At 49.2% G+C, this 16616-nt stretch overlaps 1 protein-coding gene across 1 annotated transcript in view; it reads right to left on the bottom strand.

Moving 5' to 3' along the window:
* The window catches only part of TBC1D5 (TBC1 domain family member 5), a 1888005-nt gene extending 1883010 nt beyond the window's left edge, over window positions 1-4995 (bottom strand). Inside the window, exon 1 of the mRNA XM_086942181.1 lies at window positions 4825-4995. The gene's annotated coding sequence lies outside the window, so the exon portion shown is untranslated. The remainder of the gene's footprint in view (window positions 1-4824) is intronic.
* Window positions 4996-16616: the final 11621 nt, after the last annotated feature.

The following is a 16616-nucleotide window of genomic DNA, read 5'->3' as shown; positions in this document are numbered from 1 at the left end:
CCACTACAAGCTCGAATGACCCTTTCGAAGTATTAGGTTCACCATTAAGAGCAGCAGAGGGTACAACACCAGAGGTGCTATCAGGTGGATTTATCAGTGAAGCCATTGGAAGGTTTGGCACAACAGCAGGAGTCAATCCGTTGGATTTGCAGGATTGAATTTCACTCACCAATGGCTGAACACTAGACGTGATGACTTCTGGGAGTTTTCCCACCTCCCCCAGGGTTTTTCCAAGTAAACCTTCCAGTTTGCTTACCTCGGCAGATAATTTATCTATTTTGCTTATCAGAGGTTTGACTATCCCTTTGATTTTTGTGTCTATCAAGCTACAGAATTTCTGAAATTGGGCGTTAGAAAGGGTCAGATAAGTTTCCCCAGTCAAATCATCCTCCTCTTCATCAAGAGTTTTCCTTGGTGGCGTTGCAACTTTATTTTTAGCTGACCTTAATCCCCCCCGTTTTTGTATGGCTTTTCTTTTGCCCCCTGTAACCCTCGGGGCAGGAATAGGGACAACAGTGGGGAGGATGGACTCACTATTTGTAGGGGTCACAGTCACTACTTCATTGTCACTATTTTCTTCAGTACTAGCTACTATGCCACTGGGCTGGATGGTAATTGTGTCCTGGAGAGAATCATGTGCCGCACCAGAGAGGCTGCTATTTAGTAGAGCAAATGAGTCCTCTGTCTCTTTGTCTGCCAGTGGAGATTGTGTAGGTGAATCTAGTCCCAAAGAAGACCTTCTGTCACTATTTATTTTCGCCACAACTTGGACAAGATAGTTCTCCATGGTGTTTGTAACTGGGGTTAACTTTTTTCCAGGCATTTGTACAGATGGATTGTGAACTTGGTGCAAGATGTTGGCTCACAAGAAACTAAAATATGTTTGTTTACCTGGTGTTCGGTGGTCCAGGAACACTGTGTCCAATAGTGGGCATAAGAAATGTAGAGCAGAGTCCCTGGCCCAACCCAACCTTGTCCAACCTCGGACGGCCTCAGACGGCCCGCCCTTTGCCTGGCGTCCCGCGAGACGGGGTGACTGCAAATTTAAGCGCCTCCTGGCGCGCGACTGACGCGGCTAACGCCGCAAAGGATGCTGGGAACAGTAGTTTTGACACCCTGCGCCGCGCTCCACACAGCGGCCCGACCCCAGGGTGAAAAAAGGAGTCCGGCGGCGGGAGGCGGGTGGTCTGTAGCACAGGTAGCAAGAGTTCCAGATGGCCTTAGAATCGCCACAGGTTCAGCAGCAACAGCGCTCCTCAGCAAGATAGGCACGAATACAAGTTTAGACTGGATTCTCAGTACCAGGGAGGACCTCAAAGTGACAAAGTAACCTGCTATTCCTTTCCCCAGTTTAAACTAGCGTTTTTGGGATGCATATTGAAGTCTTGGCCCAAGTCCCCTGGTTCTATTCCCAAGCAGCCTTCTTCATTCAAACCAGATCCCTACATTCCCACTTGACTTGGAAAGGGAAATGTAGGGCAACACGAAACAGCGCGGGTGGGAGAAAAACAAAGGGGCAGGAGAGGGCAACGTGTCACTAGCGGGGAGAAGCGCATGGACGGGAAAATGGAACACAGGGTAGAAGAGCCCGAGGGAGACAGCCAGAGAACACACTCTTGTTGACTGCTTGAACAAAAAGAAAAAATGAGCGCTTGGAACGCGAGCAGTAACTGAAGAATGAAATTAATAGATAGCTACTCGACGTTCTTAAGATTCTTTTTTCCTCTAGCCAGCCACTGAATTCCCCGCATTTCCAAATGACCACTTTCTATCCTGCACAGAAGCCTGATTTCAGGCTCAAACAAATCAATTCAGGATCTTGCATGAGCTGCATCCCCTGTTCTACGCCAGACAAGGAAAAGCTGACCTATCTCCAACACGCCGCCGACTAACTAAAGGCTTATGAAAGCCTCATTTACTAGCCAGTCAAGACTCCCTAATCTCCTCCTCCCCACACTTTAGATAGTTAAAGCCTCTTTCTGGCAACACCTAGGCTGGTAATGGAACTCTGCTGTGGCCCTAGACTTAACTGTAGACAGGAAGGCTGACAATATGCATCCCTGACATGACCCCATCAAGAACCGCTTCTTCACCTAGAATGCCACAGGCCTTTCCTGCAGCTTGTTAATTCCTGACATTATTTAGGGATATCTTGGTCCTGACAAAAGTCACCTGACCCAACGTTAGCCATAACATGTAGACTAAACCACTGATGAAAAGGCCATTATAACCCTTTGTATCCAGTTACAGCACTTCTACAGTGCTAAAGTGTTGTTAACCTTATCGGGGAGACCATCATTAAAATGATTTAGCAATTCTGAGTGAAGGGTCCAATGGTGAAGCATACCACAAAAATGTTGTGGACGAAGACCTCTTTACAACCTTATTTGGTTGCTTCTGCAGGGTCACAAATCATAGTCTTGACTTTCTGTGTTAAGGTTACCTTACCTTTTTTAGTAGTACATTCTCATGTCAGGGAGATTGTAAGGTTCTCCAAATAACGTTTTCTCATTTCCAATTTGGTTTGAGACTGGCCAAAAGCTATCACCCACCCCCAAAATGCCTCTAGGCTCCAGCAGACAAAAAGCGCCTAAACTATTATTGGTCCTGCTCCAGCAGACCTAACCCAGCTTTTGACATCTCGTTACACTCTGCGACCTGCCTTCTAACGCACCCCCATCCTTAGCGTTCTACTGAGAGGTGAAAGGCCTTCTAAACATTCCATTTATTCCCTAGCATGCACTTAAGCCTCTTCCTGGTTCGTGATGTGACACCCCCGCCCCCCAATCTTTTGTCTGAAAGTGAGACAGATAGCGCAAGTTGCTAAAGAATCAAGCCAGACACTTGACTCTGGCGCAGTCTGAGGTTCTTTTAGACCCTCGAGCCAAAAGCAAGTTGAGCTGCGAGTGCAACCATTCCAAAGCACACACCCAATCTAATCATTTCAGAAACTATGCTCCATTTATACTTTTATTGATTCCAGACGACCCCTTTTTAAGCACCTATGCATAACTTCACCAACACATACTTGAGTGAGAGAGAGAGAGAGAGAGAGAGAGAGAGAGAGAGAGAGAGAGAGAAACTGAAGTGGAATAGGTACAGGGTAGAGATAGAGTGATAATGATTAGGAAGAAATAGGGCACATGAAAATTCAAGTGAAAACCTTGTGAGGAGCATGAAAGCACCAAAGGAGCGGAACATGGCATGGAGAGCAGCAAGAGACAGGAGAAAAACCAGAAGGAGCAAAATGCCATGAAAGAGTGGAGAGACAGACAGGATGGTGTGAAAGTGCACGTAAGAATGAGGCAGACAGTTATGAGGCAGGCGCCTGACTGGGACTGCCTGTACTAAAAGCTACCACGGACACAAGACTTTCACAGCACGTCCATATAGAACTATGGGCCAGGTTGCAACTGATTCCACCCTGTGCACCCTTTCCAGAGACCTAAGATCCCTCTCACGGCCTCCCAAGCATGTCAGTTTTTGGGTGGCTCGAAGGCTCATGTTTTGGCTTTTGGAGCTATGGCGTACCATTAGCACGATTCCTCCCATAAATATTCTGGCTAGCCTGCCTCTACAGTGAGAGGCTGATCAGCTCATAAACCTCGCTATACCCTCGCCAAATTTCTCACATGCCACAGCTGAGTTATTTATGTTCTCCACACCTCAGCGTGACACTGAGGGAGTGTAACTGCAACAAATGATGGACAGAATGCTGAATGATTCAGACATTCTCCCCCCAGTCAAAAGATCTGGGTTAAATCCATTGTTCTTTTGCCCAGTACGCCACCCAAGTTTGGACCCAGCCATATGGAAATCAGTCTTGACCCTGTGCCTCATGGGAACAGTCCTGACCGAACTGCCAAGTCAGGTCCTCCCTGGACTGAAAACAAGCATCCTGGGGACCGTTCTCAGGGTATCACCCTTCATCAGCCAGGCTAGCTAGAAACCGAGCGGCACAGTGAGCAAGGGACCCACTGAGGGGGTGGCATGTATCCCTGATATTCACTTAATTCTGTCATCCCTGCATGGCCAGGGGCCACTGCTTACCCCTGAAGTTTCCGCATCCCTCGGCTCATCAAGGAGAGGTTGACCTGCCAGGTCACACTCACCTGACCACTTATGTAGCCTGTCTGTAGTGTATAAGTTTGCTTCCTTGTACTTCTTCTATGTTGTTTAACTACAATGATGTACATAGGTTCGGTGTTCCATGGCGCGCACTTTTGAAGAGAATGTTTCTCTTCAAAAGTGCATCGCTCGTGATTTACTTGAATGCACTTCATGTTAACTGTACCTATTCATTCAGCTGTTGGACTTCTAACGAAGCAGACGTGCTCCAGTATTTATGCCTGCTCAACTTACTTGAAACTGAAGTAAAGCTTATTTAATGAACAAACCTTCATCCTCTGGTTCCTCTTTGTTCATAAGCCTCTTACTTTACACTGTCCTGGCTGCCCCCAGACTGCTCAGAGGCTACTGCTTAGTCCCTGGAGTCTCCCACCCCTCAGCCCATCACGGAGGACAGAGCTTCCAGGCCACACTCACTGGGCCACATATGTAGTCTGCCCTGCCTGGTAAGTCTCAGACTGACACTGGAGAGGCGCCGGTGCCAGGCACTTACCTGACCATGCCCTCGCCTACCTACTCCCTGGCCAGTGCATGCAGCCTGACCTACCCCACCACCCCGAGCCTGGACCCAAGAGGCCTCCATGCACCTGGCCATGTCTCGGCCCCCTCCCAGCAGCTGACCAGCCGCTGCCCGGCCCCTGTCGTGCACACAGCCCCGGCCTAACTCTAGGAGGCCGCCATGCTCCTGACACTCACCCGGCCTCCTTGCCACTGCCCCTCCTGGCTGCCAGGGTGCCCACCGGCCGGCTAGGAGCACGGACCGTCCGTAAAGTCAGCCCAAACTCAGCGCCCCTCACTGACTTGCAGAGTTGACATTTGTCAGGGGTTCCGTTACTTCCGGGTCGCATGACAGCCAATCCCGTGACCAAACATATCCCGCCAGGGGGCGGGTACGTATTGTGCAAGGTGGAATGGAATTGGAGCCTTTGCGGCATTTCAACCAATCACATTGCGCTGCACAGAGTTCCGGCGTGCCGATTGGCTGGGGGATTGAATGGGTAGTCTGCACGTGTCTCTCCGGTGTGTAAACACGGTGGCGTCGGCCGGCAGGGCTGAGGTGAAGCTGGCCTCGGGCCGGGCGGTCAACGTGCCCCCTGGGCCGCAGCCGCTCTCCGGAGGCGCAGGCCTTGTTACTGCCGCCCTCGGCTCTGGGTGGGAGGAGTGAGGGGACGGGCCGCAGTGCCTAGACCCGGGTTGGGGCTGGCCGGAGGCTGGCTCTCCCGCTTCCCACGGCCCTGGTCTCAGGTCGGGTCCGTGGTCAGCACGCGGCGCGCCTCGGAAGCCTCTGCAGGGGCGGCAGCGACCCAGAGCACGTGACATGTTTAGTAGTCCTTGTTGTGGGGGATCCATGCGTTGTGTACCAGGCAGGGACGGCCTTCAGCTGCGGGCGAGCTGTGCCCAGGGCGCTGTGTGCATTAAGGTTATGCCGACAGCAGCGCTCTTCTCATCTTGCTCCAGCTTTTCCCTGCCTGTTCGCTTCTGTCTGATTTGCAAGTTTAAACTCTGTTTTTTACCGCCCTCTTCCATGGCCTATATTCATCCTCTGACCCTTGATTTATTTTTTATTTAATGCGATTTTATATAGCGCAAACTTTACCCGAAGGTGTCAGAGCGCTTTACATAAGAACCAGTTGCAAAACATAAGGACTTAGGACTACATGCGTTACATAAACGATACACACAGAAAAAAATTGCAAATGTACAAGATGTAAAGTCACACAAAGAAGAGACTGGTGATTATAGTTATGTCTATATACATAGGGAAGGGGTATGAATGGATATACTCTGAGTCACCTAGGAATGGTAGAAAGTACAATGGTCTACTGCATATACTAGTGATTAGAGTTATCTCTATATACATAGGGAAGGGATACAAATGGATATACTCTAAGAGTCACATAGGAATGGTAAAGAGTACAAAGGTCTACTGCATATACTGGTGATTAGAGTTATCTCTATGTACATAAGGAAGGGATATGAATGGATATACTCTAAGAGTCACATAGAAATGGTAGAGGGCACAAAGGTCTACTGCATATACTAGTGATTAGAGTTATCTCTATATACAGAAAAGAAGTGTTCCATTAAGTGGGGTCGGAGGGGGATGCAGTCACAGCACCAAGGGAGGGACAGAGAAGGGCAGGAAAGTGAGACAAACGAGAGAGGGAAGCAGATAGTAATGAGTAAGACAGTGAGGAGTGTGTCAGAGGCAACAGGAGAGACAATAGAAAGGTCGCTAGGACGGAGGGGGAGGTCAGAGATCGCTAAAATGGCGGAGGAGAAAGGTAGAAGAAGAAGCGAGTCATAAAAAGAAAATTGTGGGGAGCACAAAGGTCCAAGTCCGAAAGTCCAGGAAGAGGGCTGACATAGCCAACAAGTCCAGGGGGAGAAAAGCAGTCCGCAGCAAAGTAAAGCCTCATCGTGAGTGGAGTGGTGTGGCTCACTGGTTAGAGGCGGCAGACTCGGAAGCGGAGAACGGCCCGGGACCAGCGTTCAATTCCCAACGCGGCAGGGTCGTGGACCAGGGTCAGCGGACTCAATAATTCTCACCTCGTTGCCTACTCTAACCAGGGATCACACTCGGCAACTCAGGACATTAGCTTGCCTCATCTCTACAACGGCCCCCCACATTCGCCGGGGATGCCTGGTTTCACCATGGAGATACCCAGTAGGGACCATCTCACAGGGATAGCCAGGACGGGTTCCCCAGCGGTCTACAGCGGCACAATGCCTCAGGGCAGCAGTGCGCTTTACAAGACACATATTTATTTATTTTCATGAGGAGCTGGGGCAGAGGTGTTCAATCCGGAGACCAGGGGGTCAGGGAAGAAAGACCACAGGCGCCAAGGCAGAACGGGAGGCAGCAAAGTCTAAAACAAAGTTTGAAGGGAAGGATGGGCCTCTCACCAGAGCCCAAGTAAACACAATGTGGGTGGTGGCGTTGTGCGTGGGGGTGAAGGCCGTGTTGAAGCTGTTGGTGCGGTCGCGCTCCCGCGCGTTGGTCGTGTGGCGCTGGCACGGCTCCCAGTGCAGCCGGTGGGTTCTGTTTGGGTTCATCCGCCCTGGTAGTTGTGTGGGAATCGGTGGCGGGCCGGCAGCGGGGCAAGCAGGCAGCAGACATATGGCAGCAATATGTGGGAGCTATGGACACAGAAGGCACAGAGCGCCCAAATGAAATCCTTCACCACAGGAACCGCCAGGAGAACGGGCGCCTCAGATGTTGTATCCCGAAAAGACCGCTGTGTGGGCAGCGGCGGCCGCCATTTTAGAGTCAGGCACCGGTGGAGGCTGCAGCAGAGATGCGGCGCTTGGTGCCGATCATACCATCACTAGCACTTCTTGCCTGTTTGGCAGTCGGGCGAGGTGGGCGATCTTCGGCGGCAAGTCCTCCCCCAGCTGTCTCAGCGGGAGCCAGCAATAATGCTGCTGCTCTGATGTCGTGCCGCCATGTTGGGAAGCTGGTGAGCGCTCTCCTCAGCAATCTGGGTAAAAAATCACCCCGGCCCGCGACTCCAAGATCTCCAAAACACCTCCGCTAATGCCTCACAACCTCCCACGCCGGGGACACGAAGGAAGGTGGCCCCAGCTGTCTTTGACTGCACAAATCTTCGCACAGAGCGCGCGTGAGCCCGGAGCCGAGACGGATTAGGTCCGATCGGCTCCCGGCTCATGTTCACAGGGTTGGATTGGGATTCAAAATCCGCCCGGGCACGCAAAAAAAAGTGGCCCACATTTGTATATTGCCTTTCCTCAAAACACTGATATGGCGAAATTTTATTTAAAAAAAGATATAAATAAATAAGGTGGGCGGTGTTACAAAAATGCAGAGATTAGTTTACATTGGTGAAGCGAGGTCACTTCTGCTCCGGCCACCTGCCCCCGGTATGCCTCAGTATGCATACATTAATGTGCCGGCCCAGCGAGAGAACGGGAGTGACACCTCTGCCTGTTGCTAAATGGGAGGTAATGAGCGCCCATCTGCCACCAGAAAGGCCACTGGGACACCCACTGGGCCGCTGGCTGTATCTGAACAACAGAGGCACCGCCCAAATCGCCCCCCAAGACTGTTAAAAAAAGCAGCCCACAGCTGGATCTCGGACACCGACCCCTCGGGCATTGCCCGAGTGCACGCATTGCCAATCCGACGCTGCTGCCACACATTAACAAAACCATCATCTGCGTGAGGCAGCTAAGCTTTGGTGACTTAGGTGAGCTGGGAGAGGTCCGACGTGTTTGTGTTCAAGAGCTAGTCCCTGCTGTTCCAGCTACTGACTAGTGAACTCAAAAGGGGCATCCCTGTCACCTCATTTCACTACCATCAGCAAGGGTGCCACATTTCTGTCCTCCCACTCCCAGGGCACTGTCTTAGCAAACACCGGCTCTGGTACCAGGTGCATGTCAGCTCAGTTCCCTGGGGGCTTTTCACTTTCTGCATACATGTGGGCTAGCCAGGAAGTTTATAAGGAGCCGTGCTAGAGTCTGGTTTGTCTCCCACAGCCAAAGCATGAACCGAGCCAAGCCAGCAAGAGTCCTCTCAGATTTGCAACAGTTCAATACCTATCCAGTAAAGGTCTGTTTCTAACCAAAAGGGTCAATTTCTGGGACAGGTCGGAAGGGGTATTGTGGTGTAGCTCTTAATGATTTGTGGAAATCGCAAATAATCTCTGTTAGCATAAGCTGAAACCATCTAGTTTGTGGCATCCATTTTGTCAGCTATGAAATTCTTCCATCCTTTACTGCTTGTCTTTTTCCCTGCCTGTGCTATCTATTTTAGTTAACTTCCTGACTCAGCTAAAAACAATATGCATGCTAAAGAGTTTGTAGCTGCCAGAAGACCTGGTCTCAGACTCAACTGTCAATGTCTTAGTGCTGCCATAAGCACTCCTGCTCCCCTCCCACTTTGCTGACTAAGTGATTTCCACATTTGCCCATGTTTGTCGGTAGTTATTCCTGTGATGGCCTGTACCTTCTATTTGTAACTACATGCGTACCAGTGCAGAAAATCAAGTATAAAAGGCCAATGGTCTGTGCATTCAAGTCACTACCTCCTGGAACACTCAAGGGTGTTGTATGGACGTGGTCCCACTCATGAGTGAATAAACTTGTTATTTTGAATTTAAGCTCCAGTGTCAATCTCCATTTTGTTGGTCTGAAGGACCCGTGGACAAAGATAAGGGTGACCCCTGCACCGGTGTGCCCCTAAAAAGACACATATCCACAGTTTGGCGCCCAACTCGTGGGGCTCATCGGAGACGCGGCCGCCCGAAGGAGTGGTCTTGACTATTTGAGGAGACGTCCTGCATGAGGAGACCCTTGTCTTTGCAGACCAAAGTGTTTTTCCGGTTTTCTCAATATTGACCCTCCAGGTGTTGGCCGGTCCCGACTGAGATTTCCTTTGGCGCACGTTTTTGCAGTGACCATTAGGTCGACCAAGAGATTGACAGTTGGAGGTTGGAGACTTTTGTTTGGTAAGGTCGCTGAAGCTGCACTCTTGATTTTGGATTTGCTTGGCCAAGATTCTGGTTTTGTTGGTTTGTAATGTGGAGATTTTTCTCTACTTTGTTTTATCTGGGATAAGTATTATTTTTCTATAATTTGGTAGCATGCCTGCTTCTAGCACACTTCTTCTGTTGTGTTGCTGTACCAAAATTGATTTAGAAATAAGTCAGCCTGCTCCCCCAGAGGGGGCACCTAATAGTCATATGTACATTAAATACGGTATTTCTTCCATAATGTATAGTAAGTACACTGTGTAACAAATATACAAAAAAAATCCTGATCTATGATGACCAGTAAATGGGTCATTTGATTTTTAAAAAGATTCAGTATGTAGAGCAGTGTCTGTTTAAACGAGAGTCTACAAGATATGTTTGATTATGTACGAATGTGGGAGAAAGAAGTGCACGAGAGAGTGAGGAAAGAAGAAGCTATGGCATAAAAAGAACAGCAAAAACAATTAAAAAATAAGGAAATGAAGGAAATAAAAAAAAAAGAGGAAAGGGAGCGTTGTTTAGAGGTAACTGGCCAGTACCCTATTAGGCGCCCCAGTTATCCCATACTTAATAAACCTCAAGATGATTCTCTCTTGTTAGATCAACCTCCACCCTCGTATAAGTTTCCCTCTACCCCTGAGAATTTTCTTTCTGAAGAAGAACACCTTTCTTCAGATGAGAAAGGCGTAGATCAACAAAGTGGGTGGCAGACTGCTCTACTTTAACTACTGAACGCAAGGCCACTCTTAGATCCGCTGCTCGTAAAGCAGCTTCTGGTAGGGGCTTTGCTCCAGAACTCATAGCAATGGTTCAGCAATTGTCAGATTTAGAAGTTATATTTTGTAGAGACATTTACTTGGGAAGTAAGACTCGGTTTTAGAAAACATTCTGATGGTCTAGAACCTTCTGATATAAATTCTGATTATAAACAGTTAAGTGATGGCACTTTTCTTTCTCCACAGGTGCTAGATTTAATTAGGTGAGTAGTTAAAATACGAATTGACGCATTCTGTCTGCGAGAGGAGAAAAAAGCAGCTAGCAAAGCTACAACTGAACAAACAGTTCAGACCCCAGTGCAACAAGAAGGAGCTACAGGGACAGATAAAGACACTAGTGATATTGTAGTTATGTTATGTTATGTTATACTAAATTTGTAAAGCGCGCAGCTACTCAAAGTATCCCGGCGCTAGTTCCAAAGAAAGCCCACCACAAACCATCTAAAGGGGAGAATGAACAGAGAAAAAGCCTAAAAAAAGCAGAGTTTTTAATTTCTTCTTAAAAGCAACAGGTCCGACACCCTCCTAAGGGCCAGAGGGAGCTCATTCCAGGCAAGACCTGCTTTGTGGTTGAAGGAGCAGCCACCCAGCCTGTGGCGATTGAACCGAGGGTTTTGTATTAGGAGTTGGTCAGAGGATCGCAGTTGCCTAGAAGGTTTGTAAAAGGCAAATCGCTTCTGAAGATAGAGCGGCCCCAACCCATACAAAGCCCGTTGGACAATGGACAGCATTTTAAATTTAAGACGAGACTCGACTGGGAGCCAGTGCAGTAGCTCAGATGGACCTGCACGCTCTGCCTGGTAGATAGTCCCAGGAGGAGTCTCGCTGCCGCATTCTGGACTACCTGCAGCTTCCTGGTCAGATAGCCCGGACATCCCACCAGGAGAGCATTGGCATAGTCCAGGCGGGAAAGGATCAGCGCCCGAACAACCGTCTCTTTGGCACCGGCTGGCAAGAGGGGGAGAAACTTTCTCCGAATTTTCAGGGTGCCAAAACATGTCCCTGTTAGCTTCTTCACTTGTGTCGCGAAATTTAAGTTTTCCTCAAACCAAGTCCGGCGACCACAGCCTAGCTCTGAAATCTACAGAAAACGCGCCAAACAAAAGAACCTCCGATTTCTCTCTGTTGCACTTTAGCTGTGCATTAGCCAGCCAGCGAAACACAGCTGAGAGACAGCGCTGCGCCGTGCTGACCGAGTCCTCACCCCTTTTCCAGAAGAACAGCAGCTGCGTGTCATCCGCATAGGCCATCACCTTAGCCCCCAAGGACTCCGCTAGATAGACCAAGGGAGTCAAGTAGATGTTGAACAGTACGGGGCTAAGTGAGGATCCCTGATGGACGCCGGTGGAAAGAGGCGTCGGCGCAGGGGGGCAGCCAAACTTGCTGTGACCTATCCTCCAAAAAGGATCTAAGCCAGCTCCAAGCTGAGCCCGCAATGCCGATAGCTGTTAGACGATCGAGAAGGAGAGAGTGGGGCACCGTGTCGAATGCCGCCGAGAGATCCAGCATCACCAAGGCTGCTCTCCCGCCGGCATCCAAGCAATCACGTGTAGCTTCCGCCACCTCCCGCAAAGCTGACTCTGTGCTGTAAGAGGCACGAAACCCCGATTGCGCCGGATGCAGCAAACCCGCCCTCTCTACATAGTTGGTGAGCTGAGAGGTGACTGCCTTTTCGCAGACCTTGGCCAAACTAGGCAGGTGCGAGATAGGACGGTAGTTTTTTTTTTTTTTTGTTTGTTTTTTTGGTAGACCTTTATTCACATCATCCGAGAGTTACACAGCCAGGAGCCTACAACCCTGGGGCCGGCTGCATTCAAAATAAAGTGCTTGTTCAACATGTATAATACACAGCCATTCAGCCGACAACTTCCGTCCGGCGGCGTGAAGCACATAAATGAGGCCTATTTTATTTTTAATTTTGTTGGTGTAATAAAACATACACAGTAAACAGTAACAAAGAACTCCCCAAACTTGAGACCCACACATACCAATCGTTCCGTTCAAGTAGCGTAGTGGAATAACTTCGATCCATGCACCCAGATCACACACCCATCCCAACCCTTACCCATACCAATCCCCTGCATACCCATCCACACTGTGTTACTTATCAATCCGTGTCAGACTCCAACGTGACCAAATAGTCAGTAAAATAGGACCAGAAGTCTTTGGGCCTAGAGCTGGCAGGCAAACTTTCTTCATATGTCTGCAGTCTGTCCCTGCAGCTTGACATATCCACAAACCACTTTTTAGTAGTGGGCACCTGTGTAGAGTGCCAGCACTGGGACACTTGTCTCTTGGCTAACAGCAGGGCAATCGCACAGAATTTACGCCTGGATGATTTAAGTTGTGGTAGATAGGACGGTAGTTGGCGGGAAGCGACGGATCCAGGGTAGGCTTCTTGAGCAGGGGCAGTATAAGAGCCTGCTTCCAAGAGGGCGGAACGCAGGCCTCGCGGAGCGACTGATTGACCAGAAGATCCGGGTTGATCGTGTCGGACAACTCGGCCAACAACCTGGCCGCGCAAGGATCCTTGGGGGAGCCCGATTTCAGTGCTCCGAGGATTCTGCGTGAGGCCAATGGGTCAATGGGGCTAAAAGCCAAGAGAAAATGAACCGAATCCCTCACCGGACTGCCCGACGGAACAGTCGGGGTCGGCTTAGGGATTTCCAGAAGGATTCTTGAATGTCCATGATTTTATCCCTGAAGTGTTTTGCCAAGGTGTTGCACCAGTTGTCAGAGGGGGGGACCACCACCTCCTGGGCACGGAGCGTTACAAAACTCTGCACGATGGCAAAGATTTCCTTGGAATTGTTATTCGCCCGGTCAATGCGAGTGGCAAAAGGCAGGCCTTTGGCCGTGGCAATAGCTGAATAATAGATTTTCTGTTTGACTCTAAGAGCCTGTTTGGCAATGGGGCAATAGCCGCTGACCCGCCATGCTCGCTCCAAAACCTTACAGGCGTGCTTTAGAGCCTTCAGCTCCGAGGTGAACCAAGGCTTAGAGGGAGTCTCTCTCCCAGTTTGCAAGGACCCAGTGCTGAGAGGGCAGTGACTGAAAAACTAATCCAACTAGAGAAAGTGGTGACATTGTCCTGCAGATCACCTAGGAGGGTGGGGCGTGAGGCCGCCAGATGGCCACCAAGAAGGCCTGCATCCAGCTTCCTGGCGTAGGGGCGCGATGGCTGTTTGCTAATTGCCGCTGGCGCTGGGTGAACCATGTGAAGAATATAAGGAAGTGATCCGACCAGATGATCGGGAGTGGCTTTCTGACCAGCACCGGGAAGTTGGAACAGATAGGATCCAAAATGTGACCCCCCTTGTGGGTCGGATCAGTCACCCATTGGGAGAGTATAGCCAACTGGAGATTTTCCATGAAGACAGCGGAATCGGCCGACTCCAAGGAGTCGAGATGCAAATTGAAATCCCCCAAGAGAAGGTAGTTGGAGAACCTTAAGACTCTATCCGCCAAAGCATCACCGCAGGCATCCAAAAAGACACCCGCTGGGCCTGGTGGACGGTATAGTAATGAACCCTCCAATGTGAAGTGAGGTGACAATTGGAGGATGAAATCCATGGCCTCACAGCCACCCCATATAGTGGAGGACTCGCACTGGAGAGCCCAGCGTTCTCTATATATAATGGCCACACACCCCCTCTCCCTACAGGGCGGTCAGTCCGATGAATTTTATAACCCGAGGGGGTGGCCCCAAAGCGACGATGGGATTAGAGAACGCGTCGAGCCAGGTCTCCTTAATGAATAATAGATCAAGATCATTATCCAAAACCAGGACGGCAATGTCAGCATGATACCGCTTCAGAGATCTAGAATTAATGAGGCAGGCTTTAAAACAGCCATGAGGGCAGGGGTCGGCACTCAGCGCGACCAAGGGGAGCTGTGTGGATGGAAAAAAAACACAGTCCGGGCATGCCAAGGAACTCTTGGGGCCGACAGTGATAGTAGAATAGGAGGGGCAGCACAGGACTCTTAAAGACCTTAAAGTAGTGCTGGAGTACTGAATGAGCGTGCCATTGTGATGAGTGGGGGCTAATCCAGCAGCATGACTCGCCCTGAGCACTGCCTTGACGCTGACGGGCGCAGATGGGATTGCCTTTGGCGCACCATCGGCGCGCCCGCTGCGCGTTCGGCACAGACACATTTAAATCGGGTGTGGCCAGTGCTGGGAAGATGCGTGCAACGACTGGACCGCTGACCGCGCCAAGCACGTGTCACGTCCAAGATGGCCGCTACCCGGCCGAAAATGAGGTCAGGAGTGCTGCGGAGCCGTGGCAAGAAGAATAGAGCCCCGAGCCATGCCGAGCACCAAATCGTAATTGCGATCTTTTTAAAATTCAATTCTTAGACCTCAAAGTGATGCAGAAAGAAAACTAAACTGACAAGCACCCCCCCCCCCCCCCCAAATTCCCCTCGCACACACCGGCAAGAAAATAAAATAAAGCAAGCAATGTAAAAATCTGCAGCAAACTAGCAGTGTGGGAGCTAACAGGAGCAGCGCTCTCCCGCAATGGGCCCAGTTAAGTAGATTTTTGCCCAGTGCCGGGAATATGCGTGCAACCCGGCCGAAAATGAGGTCAGGAGTGCTGCGGAGCCGTGGCAAGAAGAATAGAGCCCTGAGCAATGCCGAGCACAAAATGGTAATTGCGATCTTTTTAAAATTCAATTCTTAGACATCAAAGTGATGCAGAAAGAAAACTAAACTGACAAGTACTCCCCCCAAATTCCCCTCACACACCGGCAAGAAAATAAAATAAAGCGAGCAATGTAAAAATCAGCAGCAGACTAGCAGTGTGGGAGCTAACAGGAGCCTGTAAAATCGATGCGGGAAGATGCACCTTTGAATGTTCCTCCAAAGGGAGTGGGAACAATTGACAATAAAACTTCATTTGATGCGAAGGGATATTTTATTTATTATTGGGTCTATACCCCTTGGAGTAAAGCAGACGTTATGGCTCTTAAGGCTGATTTGCCTGATCCGTGAAAAAATCTGACTGCTTTTTATGAAGACGTAGAAGGAGCTATTATCTCCTGCACTATGACATTGCCTGATATTGATATGTTTTTTGGACTTATTTTACCCCCTGATATGTGGAAAGCAATTCGGAAGGTAGACGATATTGCAGCTTATGGTGCTACTTGGGCGCATTTAGAGGAAATAGATGTGGCTAGAAAACCTGCGCAGAAACCACAACAGGTGATATTAGATCGTCCCAAAGCAATTGTAACTAAGTCAAAAACTCTTATACCCCCTAAGAAAATAGATTGGACAACGTTAGCGTCTTGTAAACAGAAAGCAGATGAGTCCATTTCTGATTTCTTTACACAATTTGAAGAGACATTCCATTATTTTAGTGGCCAATCATTGACAGATGACACGGGTAAACATCTGTTTGTCGACAAATTTGTCACTAACATATTTCCAGAAATAGTTAGTCGCCTAAAGACCAGCGAGAGTTCATGGACTACGTCTTCCCCAGTCTCCTTTTTGACTATGGCCCAGTACTATGAGCGTCAGGAATTGGAAGCAAAAGGCAAGGAGGATAAAAAGGTTAAGGATTTAAAAACGAAAGTTATGTTGGCTTAAGTCTATGGTCCACCATTCAGAAGTAGTGGAAGAGGTGGACGTGCAGTATATACCCCTGGTGTACCCCCTTTCTCTCGAGTAACTTTGTCTTCTGATCAGTGTGCTTATTGTAAAGAGATTGGACATTGGCGTTCTGATTTCCCCCTTTTGCAAGGTCTGCAGTATCAACGGGGTAGAGGAAGCGTGAGAGGATGCCCAGGGAATTCAGGACAAAGGGGAGGAATAGGAAATTGAACCAGATTTGAGGCAGCAGAACACAACCCGAAATATTATAATACCTTCAATAGATGAAATCAATATCAAATGTCCGATTATTTGACCAATGGTCTTGGGGATTCTAATCATGCATAGGGATGCCTAGGATGGGGTAAAGAACTGGTTGAGGTGCCTATAGATCAGGAAGGTCCTTATGTTGATGCAAATGTCTTTGACTCTACTGATCAGTTTCTGTTTGATACAGGAGCTACTCATAGTGCTTTGTCTAAAAAAATTGGTTCCTGGGGCTTCCCTGTGTGGTGTAATGATGCCATCGATAGGATTTGCTGGGACACCTACACTTAGCCCACTGTCACAGCCACTTGCATTTAGTCTTGATAAATTCACTGCAGCATGTCTATTTTT

The sequence above is a fragment of the Lissotriton vulgaris genome, chromosome 10 (genome assembly GCF_964263255.1).
Source record: "Lissotriton vulgaris chromosome 10, aLisVul1.2, whole genome shotgun sequence".
Taxonomy (NCBI): Eukaryota; Metazoa; Chordata; class Amphibia; order Caudata; family Salamandridae; genus Lissotriton; species Lissotriton vulgaris.
This window is presented reverse-complemented; position numbering and strand designations above follow the sequence as displayed.